General features: G+C 37.4%; 1 protein-coding gene across 3 annotated transcripts in view; it reads right to left on the bottom strand.

Annotated features, from left to right (window-relative positions):
• The window catches only part of PRKG1 (protein kinase cGMP-dependent 1), a 1,340,287-nt gene that overhangs the window by 870,759 nt on the left and 454,256 nt on the right, over window positions 1–15,272 (bottom strand). The window lies entirely within an intron of this gene.

Raw genomic sequence — 15,272 nt, 5'->3', positions numbered from 1 at the left:
GTTGGTCTATGCTGCTCAACTTGATTTTGTGTTTTAACTCCCAAAGCTTTCCCTTCTAAATCTCCGAAGTTGTGTTTTTTCATGTCTTAGTTTTATAAAATACCGAAAAGATAACTTACATCCTTATCAGAAATAAAGCATTAGAAACAATAATATCATCTGAAATCTTTAAACAGCTATGGTCATTTAAATTGCTTTATTAAAATGATTTACATGTGTAAGGTACACAGGCAAATAAGAGGGAGACTGATACATTTCAGTATCACATTATTCTGAGCAACCAGAAATTACTTAGTTAAAAACACTTTTAATAAGTATATAAAGGCTAATAATAAGGATCTGAAGTCTTACCCAAACCTTGACTGCAGCACATGCCATTAGTGATCATAGCATTATAATCAAGATGTCACCCTTCTTGGTACATGCATTCAAGCTCTGGTAAATTCACAACTGGTAAAAGTGTTGTATCTAATTTTGCTGCTAAGGTACCAATAGGGCATGCTATAAGTACTAGTAGTATGTGCTGTAAGAGTGAAACAGTACCTGTGCAAATGGCTATATTTTTCCATGTTTGTTTAAAAACATGTGGGCTGCCATTTACTTTGTTTTGTTTTATTCTGAGAAAAGAGAATTTGAGAATGAGTGCTATTGAAATATACTTAAAAAATAGAAAAGAAGTTTCTGCCTCATTGCCATTTAAAAATTCCCTCTACCCTGTTCTGTGTCTTCTTAAATCCACATTTGTCTGTTTGGCATCCATTCATCACACAGCCAAGTGGATTACCTGTATTTTCTATTTTCTTTCTGTTCTGGCATTTGTGGCCTCACCAATGGAAGAGACTACCTTCCAGGACTAGCCAATTCTTGGAGATAGCAAAGGGCTAAGCTGGAAGCAGGCCTTTCATATGTAAAGAAACCAATCTTGAGCCCATACCTCCAATCAACTCCTTTATCAAACACTCATGCACCAAGCCAATATTCTCCCTATTTAAATCAACCCAGGATCATATAACAAACAGTTAGGAACAGCTCCTTTGCCCCAAAGCCTACCAGAATTCCTCAAACTAGCCAATTCTAAACTGTTGACCACATTCTGCCTTGTCTCCCCCAAGGAAGCCTTAATAAAGGCCCTGGCCTGGGCTTTCTTTTGCTCTTTTCTGCCTCATAACTAAACTTGATGCTTCTCCACTTGGCCTGGCGTGATTTGGCTGCACCCTTCTCGTGGGAAATGTAAGTAAGAAAGTCTTCCTTCAATGGCATCATTCAGTCACCTTCATGAGCTAAAATCCTGAAGGTACAATCACTAATACACCTCTTATCCTCTGTAAATGTCACTGTCCCTGCCATCTGCATCTGACCACAGCCAGCTTGCCTCTCTCTCTCTCTCAGTGGAGATCCCTCATGCGCATTGCAGTCAATCTCTGCTCTTCACCTCAGCTCCAGACAACTACTGATCTGCTTTCATGTCTAGGTTTGTCTTTTCTGGACACTGCCCAGAAAAAGCATCATACAGTATGTAGTCTTCACATCTGGCTTCTTTCTCATAGCATAATGTTTTGAGGTTCATTTATGTTGGTGCTCATTCTTTTTTATAGTTAAATAGTGTTTTGTTGTATGGCTATACAATATTTTGCTTTTCCACTGACTTTTTGATAGTTAATAGAACTGTTTCTAGTTTGTGGCCACTCTGAATAATGCTTCTAGGAGCATTTGTGTACAACACTATATATGGACATGTTTGCATTTCTCTTGGGTAGATACTTATAAGCAGAACTGCTGGGCTGTATGATAAACTTAACTTTTTATGAAGCTGCCAAACTCTTTACCAAAATGCTGTATTGTTTTCATTCATGCTAGCAGTGTATAAGGGTTCCAGTTTCCCCTGCTGTCCCCAATACTTGGTCTCCTCTCTGTCTCTTTAATTGTAGCTATTCCAGTGGCATAAAGTACTTTCTTATTATGGTTTAATTTGCATTTTCCTAATGACTAGAATTTTAAGTCTCTTTTATGTGCTTATTAGCCATTACTACACGGCCATTCATCTGTCTTCATTGGTAAAATGTCTATCTATTCAAGTCATTATTTTTTTAATTGAAATATTTACTTATTTTGTTTTCTCTCCAGTGGGAAAATTAGAATTCAGAGCTGCTGCAATATATTATATAAAGTGTCTAGCTTTCATAAAATAAAAATCATGATACACGTAATGAAATAGAAAAGTATGATCTATTCTAAGAAGGAAAAAAATTCTTGTGAACTGTCTGTAAGGGCTTCATATATTAAACTTGGCATACAAAAGCTCTACATCAGTTATTTTGAATATGTTCATAGAACTAAAAGAAATCATGTTCAAGTGATTTAAATATAACTATGACAACAATGACTTTTCAAATAGAGAATATCAATGAAAACATAAAAATTATCAAAAAGAACAAATAGAACATCCATATCTGAAAAGTATAATAACTGAAATTAAGAATTCACCAGACAAGCTTAACAGCAAATTCAAGATATCAGAGGAAGAGTTAGTAAACTTGAAGACAACCAATAAAAATTATCCATCCTGAAAAACAGAAACGAAAATGAACATTAAAGAATGAACAGTCTCAAAGACGTTAAGGACATTCTCAAACATTCCAACATACACATAATAGGAATCCCAGGAAAGGTGAAGAAAAAGGCAGGTAGAAAAGATATTTGAAGAACTAAATAGTTATAAACTTCATGAATTCAATAAATTTAATCTACAGATACATGAATCTCATAAAACTCCAAGTAGAATGAACAAAAAGACCTCCATACCCAGGCACAGAGTCAAAATTTTGAAAGACAGAGATAATTGAATGAATGCATCAAGAGAAAAACAATTCATCATGCACTGATAACTAAAAATATGATTAACAGAATACTTCTGTTTATAAATAACGGAGGTTAGAAAGCACTGAGATGCAAAGAAAAGTGCCAAAAACAAACAAACAAAAAAGAAAACACAAAACTATTAAATGAAATCCTGTGTCCAGCAAAAATATTCCTCAAAAATATAGGTGAAATAAAGATAATCTTGGATACAAAACAAAAGAATCTGTTACTAGCAGACATGCCTTACAGTAAGTACTAACAGAAGTCCTTCACGTTACAGGAGATGATGACTAGAATGTAGTATATATGAGGAAATGAAGACATTAGAAAAGATAAACTTGTAGGAAAATATAAAAGACTATTAATTCTTCCTCTTCTACTTTGTAACTGAAAAGACATAAAAAATAATTACAAAATATATGCATATTTTATATATGATATCTTCATGTATATTTGTACATAAAATATGTACCTGGGAGTGATAAGAGCAACCCTGGGCAAAAATGCCATAGACTCCTTCTGCTCTTACCCAGGGCTCAGCAGCTTTCTTCAATAAAAGCTTATCAAATTACTGTGTGCCTTTGAGCAATTTCCAGACTCCTGAAATGGCTACTTTGTCAATTTGCGGGGAGTGTTTTGTTTTGTTTTTATTTTTAGGGAAAGGATTTGCCAGCTTCCTCAGACCACCATTCTGGAAGTCCCTATACCTCTTTTTCATAGCTTCATCAGGAATAGGTTAAACCATAAGTGGTATTAAAGTTCAGCTTTCCACAAAACTTAATTTTTACAGAAAAATAAGAACCTGACCTGGGGATAAGTTAAAGAACAAAAAGTCTTGTGAATGATGTGCTTTTAAGAATCTTTCAGCTTGCCAAGGTCAAAGGTCTTCCTAAGTTACCTCAAAAAATGAAGAGTCTCAAACGATGAATAAGAATTTGCTGCAAGTTTTCAGGAAGGTAAGGAACAAGGGCACTGTTTTAGCGGTTGCACAATGAGGACGTATGGAGAACAGAATGCTCCTCAGAATGCAATAGGAGTTTCAGCACTCAGAGAGCAGCTCTCCAACTCAGAATCAATTTTAGAAGTCATCCTCTCAAGCAAGTTGTTCACTGCCTTCTACTTCGGTGTGTGTGCCCTTAGCTTAGCTCTGTGTCTGCTTTTACTGCACTCTCTCCATCAGTTAATGGGACTTTATTCATATTTGTTCTACTCCATGGATTCCATTAACTCATGACTTTCACTGGCTCATGCCTTCTTTATTTTGCTTTTTATGTCTCTGTCATTCTTTCCCACCTGGTGTTTGTGACATGTCAATGCTCCACATCCAAGCTCCACAAAAATTGAGGTCTCGCTGAGTTTTATAGTACAGTGTTTCTCAAAATCTAACGTGCATCAACTTAGAATCAACTTAGAATCAACTTACAATCTTAGTAAAATGAACATTTTTGATTTGGAAAGTCTGGGTGGGACTGAAGTTTCTGCAAGGTGATACTGGTGTTGCTGGTACACGGAATCATGCTTTCATGATCAAGGCTGTAGTCCGCACTCAGAAAAAGGTTCAGCTACTGGGTGGAGCTCTTGGAACAATGCCTTATGGGCCACACATCAGCTTTTAGCTGGTGGCTTTTGCATCACAGATTAATTCTCCATCAATCAGCTGTGGGCCAAGTCATAGGAGTATGTGGTACAAACCATGGTACTCTATTTATAAAAATACCCATGGCTCTAGAGGTGGCAGTCGATAGAATCTGGTACAAATAAATGTTAATGTTTTACTAAATGGTTCTTCTTTTTATCTTTGCTGATCAAGGTGAGTAACTTGCTTTGGAACTTAATGAGTCTGTAGAGGGCTATTGGCCAGGTCTCCACAGTACCAACATTTCCCAAGGAAAACACGGTGTTAGCTTTTGCATAAATGGCACTATTTAGCTGTGGGTTTTTCTTTCTTTCTCGGTCTCTCTTCTCTCTCTCTCTTGCTGTTTGTTTTCATGTTGGAACTAGATGTCTAATGAAAGCAATTATAGATCCTCAAATTAATTTATTCTTAGAGATAACAGCCGTAGGGAAATAAATGAACAACAGTATTCTGAAATCCACAGGACATGACAAATCAGGAAAACAGGAACATAGAAGCATATATTCTATGGGATTTAAAAAAAAACAATCACAAACAGAAAAAATATTTAAGATGAAGAAAGACAGGGAGAAACGAAAGGTAAGAACAGAAAAAGTAAAAAGATACATTGAGAAAGAGGATCACCTGCTTGCCCACTTTACTCCCAGCCCATTTTCTGTAAGTTCATATATGGACAAATTAACTGTATTTTTATATCTGTACACAATGAGAATATATGAAAACAAAATAAATCTCCCCAATAACAGAAGATAATATGGATGATAAACATGCATATGAAAACTCTTTATATATTTTGTCTATTAGAAATGGAACTGAATTTAAAGTATTCCATACCTACTTTGTCAATTGGCAATTAGAACTCTACAAATTTAAGCTAATTATTAATATATAGAGTACTTTGTACACTATTCAGTACCTACTCACTTTAAGCATAGCACTTTCTATCTCTGTTCATCAATTTATCTTTATATTATCTATCATTGTAGTTTATAAAGCTCATTCATCTTTTTTTAATTAATTTTTATTGAAGTATAGTTGTTTTACAATGTTGTGAAAGTTTCTACTGTATAGCAAAATGAATCAGCCATACCTATACACATATACTCTCCCTTTTGGACTTCCTTCCCATTCGGGTCACCATAGTGCCTTAAGTAGAGTTTCCTGTGCTATATGGTATGCTCTCATTAGTTATCTCTTATATACATAGCATCAATAGTATATATGTGTCGATTCTAATCTCCCATAAATACAAAGTAAAATTACACAGTTATAAAACGGAATGAAACTGTAATTTATAGAGACATGGATGGACCTAGAGACTGTTATACAGAGTGAAGTCTGAAAGGGAGAAACAAATGCCGTATCTTAATGCATATATGTGGAATCTAGAAAAATGGCCCTTCATCTTTTATTAAATTAATGAGATGGGCCAAACATTGCACCACTGCGAACAGAAAGGACTCATTCACTTTTATGCCCTGGTGCCTGGAGCAGTGCTTGGCTAAACACCCACCCCTAATCCAGTGTGCATCTGAGTCCTCAGAGACTTTTCTATAAAACAAGGGGCCTATACAAGGTGTGCCCTAAGGTCCCCTTCTTCATTACATTTAAAATGCAGATTTAGCCTGAAAGCTTAAAGAAAATTGAGAATGACCTATTTAATCGCCATGAGGAAACACATACAGTTAAAGTATCATTTTTCTGCTCACATATGGCAGCAAGACAAAGAGTGTTTGGACCAATGGTAAGCATTTCCTCTGAAACCTCAAAGCCAGAAACATATATTCCATCTATGTCCCATGATCAGCAGGCATAAGGCTGGCATATTTTCTTTGGAATCTAGAAAGTATTTAGAGCCATGCTGGGCTTGGCAGAAGTTGAAGCTAGCCAAGGCCTGGTTCTGATCATTTACAGCTGCTTCCCAGTCTGCTGTCATCCAACCAGACTCTAATGAACCCTAAGCCAGGCCTGCCTGCTGTGGCTTCCGAAAGGGGTGGAGGCAGCAACGCCTCTATTAAATCAGCCTTCTAGTTAGTGAATGAGAATACTGTTGCTGGAGTGCTCTCATCAACTAAACTAAACACGACTAAAGAAAACCTCTCCCTCCATCTCCGATGGATTAATTGTAAGACAACAGTAATCTCATCTGGACAAATGAAAAGATATGGGATAACAGAGTTATGTTTTTCAATGGACAATGGTGGTTACAATGGAAGAAACAACGTAGACCACAGAGCTGTGCACAAGTTTTCTTTACAACTGCAACAATTTCAATAAGCATACTCCACAAAAGTAATGACTAAATACTTCTAATAGGGTGGATTGCAGAATATTCCTGAAGAGATTATCATAAAGATCAAAGTGAAATAATACACGACCTTTCGCAATATGATCATGAATTTGATACACAGTTCTGAAAGTTAGAAACGTAAGAAAATCATATTACAATATAATCTTTCCTAAATCACAAGCTCTACAACATGCAACAAAAGACCTGATGCATAATTGATGTCAGGATGAATATCTGATGAATTATGGAGAAGGAAGGAAGGGAGGAAGGAAAGGGAGAAAAAGAAAGAAGGAATATATTCTGCTAAAAAATGTAAAACTGGTGTGAAATGATACCTCATTGTGGTTTTGATTTGCATTTCTCTAATAATGAGTGATGTTGAGCATCTTTTCATGTGTTTGTTAGCCATCTATATGTCTTCTTTGGAGAAATGTCTGTTTAGTTCTTTGGCCCATTTTTTGATTGGGTCGTTTATTTTTCGGGAATTCAGCTGCAGAAGTTGCTTGTATATTTTTGATATTAATTGTTTGTCTGTTGCTTCATTTGCTATTATTTTCTCCCATTCTGAAGGCTGTCTTTCACACCAGTCAGAATGGCTGCTATCCAAAAGTCTACAAGCAATAAATGCTGGAGAGGGTGTGGAGAAAAGGGAACCCTCTTACACTGTTGGTGGGAATGCAAACTAGTACAGCCACTATGGAGAACAGTGTGGAGATTCCTTAAAAAACTGGGAATAGAACTGCCATATGACCCAGCAATCCCACTGCTGAGCATATACACCGAGGAAACCAGAATTGAAAGAGACGCGTGTACCCCAATGTTCATCGCAGCACTGTTTACAATAGCCAGGACATGGAAGCAACCTAGATGTCCATCAGCAGACGAATGGATAAGGAAGCTGTGGTACATATACACAATGGAATATTACTCAGCCATTAAAAAAAATACATTTGAATCGGTTCTACTGAGATGGATGAAACTGGAGCCCATTATACAGAGTGAAGTAAGCCAGAAAGAAAAACACCAATACAGTATACTAATGCATATATATGGAATTTGAAAGATGGTAACGATAACCCTATATGTGAGACAGAATAAGAGACACAGATGCATGGAACAATTTTATGGACTCTGAGGGAGAAGGTGAGGGTGGGACGTTCTGGGAGAATAGCATTGAAACATGTATATTATCGTATGTGAAACAGAACACCATTCCATGTTCGATGCATGTGACAAGGGCTCAGGGCCGGGGCAATGGGATGATCCAGAAGGATGGGATGGGGAGGGAGGTGGGTGGGGGGTCCAGGAAGGGGAACACATGTAAACCCATGGCTGATTCATGTCAATGTATGGCAAAAACTATTACAATATTGTAAAGTAATTAGCCCCCAACTAAAATAAATAAATTTATAAAAAAAAAAAAAATGTAAAACTACAACTAGAGTAGTAAAGAATCAACAAGGAAAATCATCTTAAAAACTCATATTCACCTTCCTTACAATAATCTCGTTTGAATTGTCATGGGACAAAATAGCAGGGAAAAGTCTCGCTGGGGTATTCTGAGAGGGAATTAATCCTTGACTTTGCTAGACACATCTATTTTGCTACTGAGACTAGTCTAATGTATAAAAACAGAACGGCAATAGAATGTCATTTTAAAGCACCCTTGAAATCTGAACGCATTAAAATAGACGTATTTGGAGAAACATGTGAGCCTTTCATCATGTATTAATGGCAACAGGATCGTATTAGGGCCTGTTTAAAGGGTTCCACGGTTATTCTTATTTAAAGGCTTGTGAAAGATGACAAACAGTGTCCATATAGCAATATGCTGTAAACATAACCGCATGGATCTAATGAATGCTGCCCTCCAAAGCAGTCTTGACAAAGGACGGTTATTTTTAGGCATTAGCTAAAATCATTTTAACATAGGATTAAGATACTGCACTGGCCTATACATTTTTAAAAGCTAAGAAATCCTTGAAAAATGTTTATTTTTTCTTGGGAAAGTAATTGAAAAAGACCATGTTCAAAAGATCTATAATTCATAAAACAAGATAAAATTATAAAATATGTGCAAGAAAGTATAACATGAATATTTACATTATATGTATGCATTTATAAATAAAATGAATGATGCCAGACTGGCCAAAAGAGGATGGTTTAGATGTACTTATGAGACCTGTGGCAAATACTTTGTTTCTCTGGGCTTCCAGCTCTTCAATGTTAAAAGAAAGAGAAGGCCGGCATGCTTTATATAAGGCTATTTCCAACAATAAAACGCTATGGTCTCAAATATCTGCAATTTGATATTTCAAATAAGGTACCAGAGTGGTACCAAAAGAAGAAGAGTCTTGGCAATATTTTTGGAAAGCACAGACTCAAGACAAATGCAGCATAGAAATCTCTAAGATGACAGAGATCCAAATGTAGCAAACATAATATGGTAGTATAATTTAATATGATGACCGTTAGTTCAATTATTCCTTATTTTTACCCCGTGTGAAACCACTGTAGGTTTATTTCTAGAATCTGCTTTTGAATAGCATATTGTAAGTCAAAAATAATTACAGAATATTAAATATCTCAATGGCCTCTGTGAACTATGTCCTAAAATATTCTTCTCAGCTTTCCAGAAAAATCATCAGGAGAGTTGGAATAATGGGGAGCTTATTACTGTTTAACTGTTACAATATAGATGTGGCTTTACTTACATTACGCATTGTTATTGGTATTCTGTATATCAATATACTGAGCCAATTAAGAGGAACATTTTCTCAAAAATTAAAGAACAAATTCAGTCCAGTAGAATTACTTCGGTAGATAAGAACCACTAGGAATCTTCATGGTGAACAGAAGGTTTTGTGGGAAGATATCTGGCGATAAAAATCATCAGGATGAACCAGAAATAGGGAAAAGGAGATAGATGCCTATTTGTGGAAAGGGCCAGAATAAGGAAGACAGAGTTATGAAGAAAGCAAATATCTCTTGCTCAACACTAGTAGAAAGATGGTAGACTTTAAATAAATAATAGAGAAGAAGAGCAAAATTTGCATTCTCAATTAGAAATTCTGGAGTTATTAGTACAAGATAGAGATTCCATAATTACTACAGCACAGCCTGGAGGGACATACACGCCAGGTATACAGAATAATTTCTAAGCCAATCAAACCAGTGTCACTTTGGAGAACCTATTCTTCACCTGGCGAGAAGCAAGACCAAGACACTGCATTTGATAAAAGAACTTTAACTCTGCTTGAAGAAGGGCATGAATAGTTATTCTTTCTTCCTGATTAATGTACTCTTCCAGTCAACACTGCTTAGCTTCTATGTTGAACTGGCATATTAATGCTTTTACAGTTAGTTTCTAAAACCCTTTTTCAAGAAAAAAACACAAAACTGTTTCAATAGAGATTAAGTATTTGTGTACTTTGTAAAACATCTTTACTTTCCAATCATTTTCCATCAAACCAGAAGCAGTGCCTGAATAATTCCTTGAAGTAAATTCTAGCCTAGCCCAGAGTTGGGATCAGATAAAGGCAACCATGGCATTACAATATGGCCACGAGGTGGCAGCAGCAGGCACATATGTGGCCCTCTGAGAGGCCGGGTTACAATGGATTTAAAAAAAAAACAAAACTTGAAAGGCAGGGGAATTTCAGCAGCCAAATCTCAGGAAGATGCTTGGAAATTGACTAGATTAAAGGTGAAAAAAAGACATAAACAAGGGACTAGAAACAGGGAGCAATACTGCAACTTATGCTCTCAGGGTTACTGCAGTTGGAGTTGACTGTGCTTGGGCTTCCCTGGTTCATCAAAGCATGTGGATATCAACACTGGCACAGCTTTTCTCCCCTTCTGTGCTACCCATGGAGCTGAATGCCCAGGATTCAGCCCAGCTGTGGTGTCCCACGTTACCTCCCTTCCCTAGAGGGGCCTCACATTGCAACCCTTTTCTAACTGACAGGGACAAAATGATCTCTGATGCAAAACAGAACATTTTTGCATATGAAACTAAGTGCTCTTAATCATCCCACCAGGACATTAGACACCATCCCAGCTGTTAGGACAAACAAAGACGTATGCTCAGTCATCCAGTTCCTAACTCTTTCCTTCATGTGTGTGCATGCACTCTCAGTCCTGTCCGACTCTTTGCGACTCATGAACTGGGGCCTGCCAGACTCCTCTGTCTATGGAATTTTCCAGGCAGGAATACTGGAGCAGGTTGCCATTTCCTACTCCAGGGGATCTTCCCAACCCTGGGATTGAATCTGTATCTCTTGCACCTCCTGCACTGGCAAGCAGATTCTTGACCACTGCACCACCTGCAAAGCCCCCTTTCCTTCATGAGAACTTCTCAAGTCCTCAGAGCCCTGGTAGGTAGATGAATTGAATTAGCCTTTTTATTTCCTCCATTTAAGAGTGCCAGCACACAGTACACAAACTCTCAATAGGAGTTCACAAATTGAATGATAGCAGCTAATGATTTGTTAGTATACTCAAAGGACATTTAATTCAATACACAAGCTGTGTGACTTTATAGATGAGGAAAACTCAGATTCAGAGAGGTTAGGAATCACTATCAATATAGCTGAAAGTGGCAGAACCAGAGCCCTAGGGACTCCCCAAGAATATGGTTGGCCTCAAAAAAAAAATATTATTGGTTCTCTCTCCGAACATGAACCCAATTAATCTTGACTCTAACCTTTGGCGTCTTTTTTCCCACATTACGGAATTTATCATGTATCTTTTTACCTATCAGATGTCTTTGGCATACATGTCACTGCACGGTCCCTTATAGGATATATTCTCTAAGTTTAAAAATCTTATACACTGCACAAAAGAGAGAACTTAGCATTCCTTTCTTATTTGACATTCTCAACTTCATTAAAAGCCCTTAGAATGTGCTGTTTTTTCTTTAGGAAAAACTGATCTCCAGTTATCTGCTCCTCTTGAGAAAAAACTGATTACCCCAATCCCATGCAAGGAAGTCAGTCAATAAATGTTCAAATACAATAATAATAATGACCAGAAAGCTCCATGTTCTTCCTTACCCCTGCAGGTTGCCATGGTTACCACTAAAATCTTGTTTTGTTTCACTGGTTGGTCCCTCTATTCTTTTACATAAGATTCCTCAGGGTTTACTGCTTTCCCTTCCTCTCTCCTTTTACTTCCTTAGGATCAGTGACTGTCACCTGTACCACACACCTGTGTTATATGTACCTGTGACTATTTCAATGTAAACTGAAGGACATTATTTCTCAGGAAACTTGAAGAATCAAGTTATGTGAATGAGTTTAAAGGACTTAGAAATGTGAGAACACAGTGATAAAAATCACAACACTCTACTTTTCCAACTGGGTCAAATTGCAAAAGGATGTGAAAAAATAGAATTTGTATAACCAAGTTGCTGTGGTTTCCTGATAGAATAAAAAATATTTCTTCTTTAGAAGAAATGCTTGTATAAGACATATTTGAATACTGAAAAGACATATTTGAGTTCGGAAAAATGTTACTTTCTCCCCCAAAACAATCAAAAGGAGCTCCTGTTCTGTGTATAATGTTTCTGTGACCCAAAAAGGTACTTTCCCATTAAGTACATATGAAATTTTTCCCTTGGATTGTTACTCTGGCGTTAGCTTACCTTGAAGCTGGGCTTCTGCTTCTCAGCCCCCCAAATGATCCATTGTTATTCCCTAAAATAGTCAGTGCATTAGTGAATATGTCTGCCACGTTCAAAAGCCCTCCACTCTAGTTTTCTATGAAGCTGTAGCTTGGTAACACTTCTGAAAGTTGCATATCCTGGTGTTAAGGTAGTTCTGGCTGCTTTCAGCAACCCCATTCATCCTACAGCAACAGTTATTGGCTAGTTTCTCATTCATTTCCTGTATCAGTCCAGCCTAGAGACTTGGTTGCCTGCCTTAGAACTCATCTTTTCTAATCTCATTTTGTAACTTAACATTTATCAGATGATGAGGCTTCCAACAACTAGGCATAGTGTTTGAAGTTACACCTTTCGGCTACAAGCAACCAATGTCCACTTTCTAGCTCAGGCTGAGACATCTTAACTGCAGAGCCATGATGAATGTTCTCTTTCTAGATGTTACATTACGTAAAATTGCTGCTGTTTAGCCATTTTGATCTACAAAAATGATAGCATCATATAATTTAGCCCAGAGCTGAGCAAGAGAAGAGAAGCTGTTGCCTGTGTGGATTTTGGCATATGCACAACTCCTTAGCCCCTGGAGGAGGGCATGGCAACCCACTCTAGTGTTCTTGCCTGGAGAATCCCATGGAGAGAGGAGCCTGGTGGGCTACAGTTCATGGGGTCACGAAGAGCTGGACACAACTGAGAGACTAACACTTTAGTCCTATCTTTCTACACAAAGTGAGACACTTGAGCCTCAGTGAAAAATGGAGGCACTATCAAATTCTTGCTGCAGAACACTAAATTATTCAAAGGCAAGTGGATAAATCACGAATGAATTAATTGTGCTTCCTCATATTCCTCTCACTTACAGTTGCCAGAAGGCAGCATAAAGAAAACACAGAAAAGTCAATACCAAGATCAGCCACTCACAGGACCTGAGGAGGGCAAGGAAGACAGAAAGGTGAAACTAAACTGCTTTCTTTGGGGGCAGGGAGGTTAATCTAAAACATGAGTTTCTCATCTGGCTTTGCAAGGCTCTCATCCCAAGAAACATGCAAGGATTTCTCTGAAAGAGAGATAGAAAAATCAATGGGCTAATATTTTCCAAGTCTCATTGAACTAAGAGATACTGAATAGTTATTTTATCTTGGGCCATGTACACTAGTGCATCTCTGTTTATCATGGCCCTCACACAGCTACTAAATGAAAATATAATTTGATCAAATACAAGAGAGGTGTCACTGTGAGAGAACCAGACAGCAGAAATGGCATTGGGGGAAATGAGGACCCATTGAGATGTGAGGTCTGTCTGTATCAATAACTCATATTTGATAATGATGTACAGAAGACTCAGTTCTGCATGTTTCATGGTCCTTCACTTGACTAACCCCCAACAATTCTCTGGCTTGCTTTATTACTTTATGACCTTAATGATAGCAGTGGTGGATCTTGCACTTAAAAGAACTGGGAAGTAATTTTCTTGTGCACCTTCTCTGTAGCAGAATATTATACATTGCCTCTAAGAAGCTGTACATCTCTCATTATGTTATTAAATGCTCTGTGTTTGACATTCTTTACCTGTAAAACAAAGAGGCTAAATGACAAAACAATCTTAAAGTCCCTTTCAGTGGAAAGATGGCAGGATTACCAGATTCAGGGGAACTTTTGTAATCAACTCTGCATCCCTGAAAATGGTGAGGTTGAGACACTGTGGTTGAACATTTTTCCCAAATATGAATAAACATCACTTGGGAATATGTGAGATGATTTTAGGTGGGACAAGAATATGCTTTTTTCAGTAATTATCGGTTTTGTTTTAAACTTCCATTATGGCAATTGATACTGGATTTCTGTTTGTGATAGAAATAAATGTATTGAAACAAATTAGGGCTAAAGGTAAATATGTTAAGAAAAAGTAGTGAGTAAATGTTGGTATGCTGTTTAAAAGGTGGTGGTGACTGGCTGAGGTCTGGGTAACAACGCAGGGATGATTTTCAATGAGCAAACTGGGGTCAACTTAATCTCTTTTAAGTGGCATTATTTTTTGAAATTTTAAAAAACAAATCTATCTTTTTAGAATTTGCCAAACCTATGTCTAACATTTCTTTATCAAATACTCTTCATTGGATGCCTGAATTCTGAGAATCAGATCCTTTTCAAAGCCATCTTTGAATTTGTAGGTGTCCTGAGCTTCTTCAAAGCCATGGTCAAAGAATCGGTAAGGACAGAGGCCTAGAGGTCAAGGCCAAAAGGGCAGCAAATTGATGTGATCCTCTTTAGCCCAGGAAGAACCACCTGTCACCTCCATCTTCTTACACCATCATGGATTCTTTGGAGCGTGCATCTGCCATGTACTGCTCAAAATCTTTTATATGCATTATCTTGTTTCCTTTTAATAATCCTATGGTTCTATGAAGTCATATGAATCTATGAAGAATCTATGAAGTTCTATGAATCTAGGTTCTATGAAGACCTACAAGAATGACCTAGAACTAACACCCAAAAAAGATGTCCTTTTCAATATAGGGGACGGGAATGCAAAAGTAGGAAGTCAAGAAACACCTGGCGTAACAGGCAAATTTGGCCTTGGAGTACAGAATGAAGCAGGGCAAGGGCTAATAAGAGTTTTGCAAAGAGAACACACTGGCCACAGCAAACACCCTCTTCCAACAACACAAGAGAAGACTCTACACATGGACATCACCAGATGGTCAACACCGAAATCAGATTGATTATATTCTTTGCAGCCAAAGATGGAGAAGCTTTATATAGTCAGCAAAAACAAGACCGGGAGCAGACTATGGCTCAGATCATGAACTGCTTATTGCCAAATTCAG

The sequence above is a fragment of the Giraffa tippelskirchi genome, chromosome 2 (genome assembly GCF_054371585.1).
Source record: "Giraffa tippelskirchi isolate mGirTip1 chromosome 2, T2T-mGirTip1v1.2.pri, whole genome shotgun sequence".
In the NCBI taxonomy this organism is placed as follows: Eukaryota; Metazoa; Chordata; class Mammalia; order Artiodactyla; family Giraffidae; genus Giraffa; species Giraffa tippelskirchi.
This window is presented reverse-complemented; position numbering and strand designations above follow the sequence as displayed.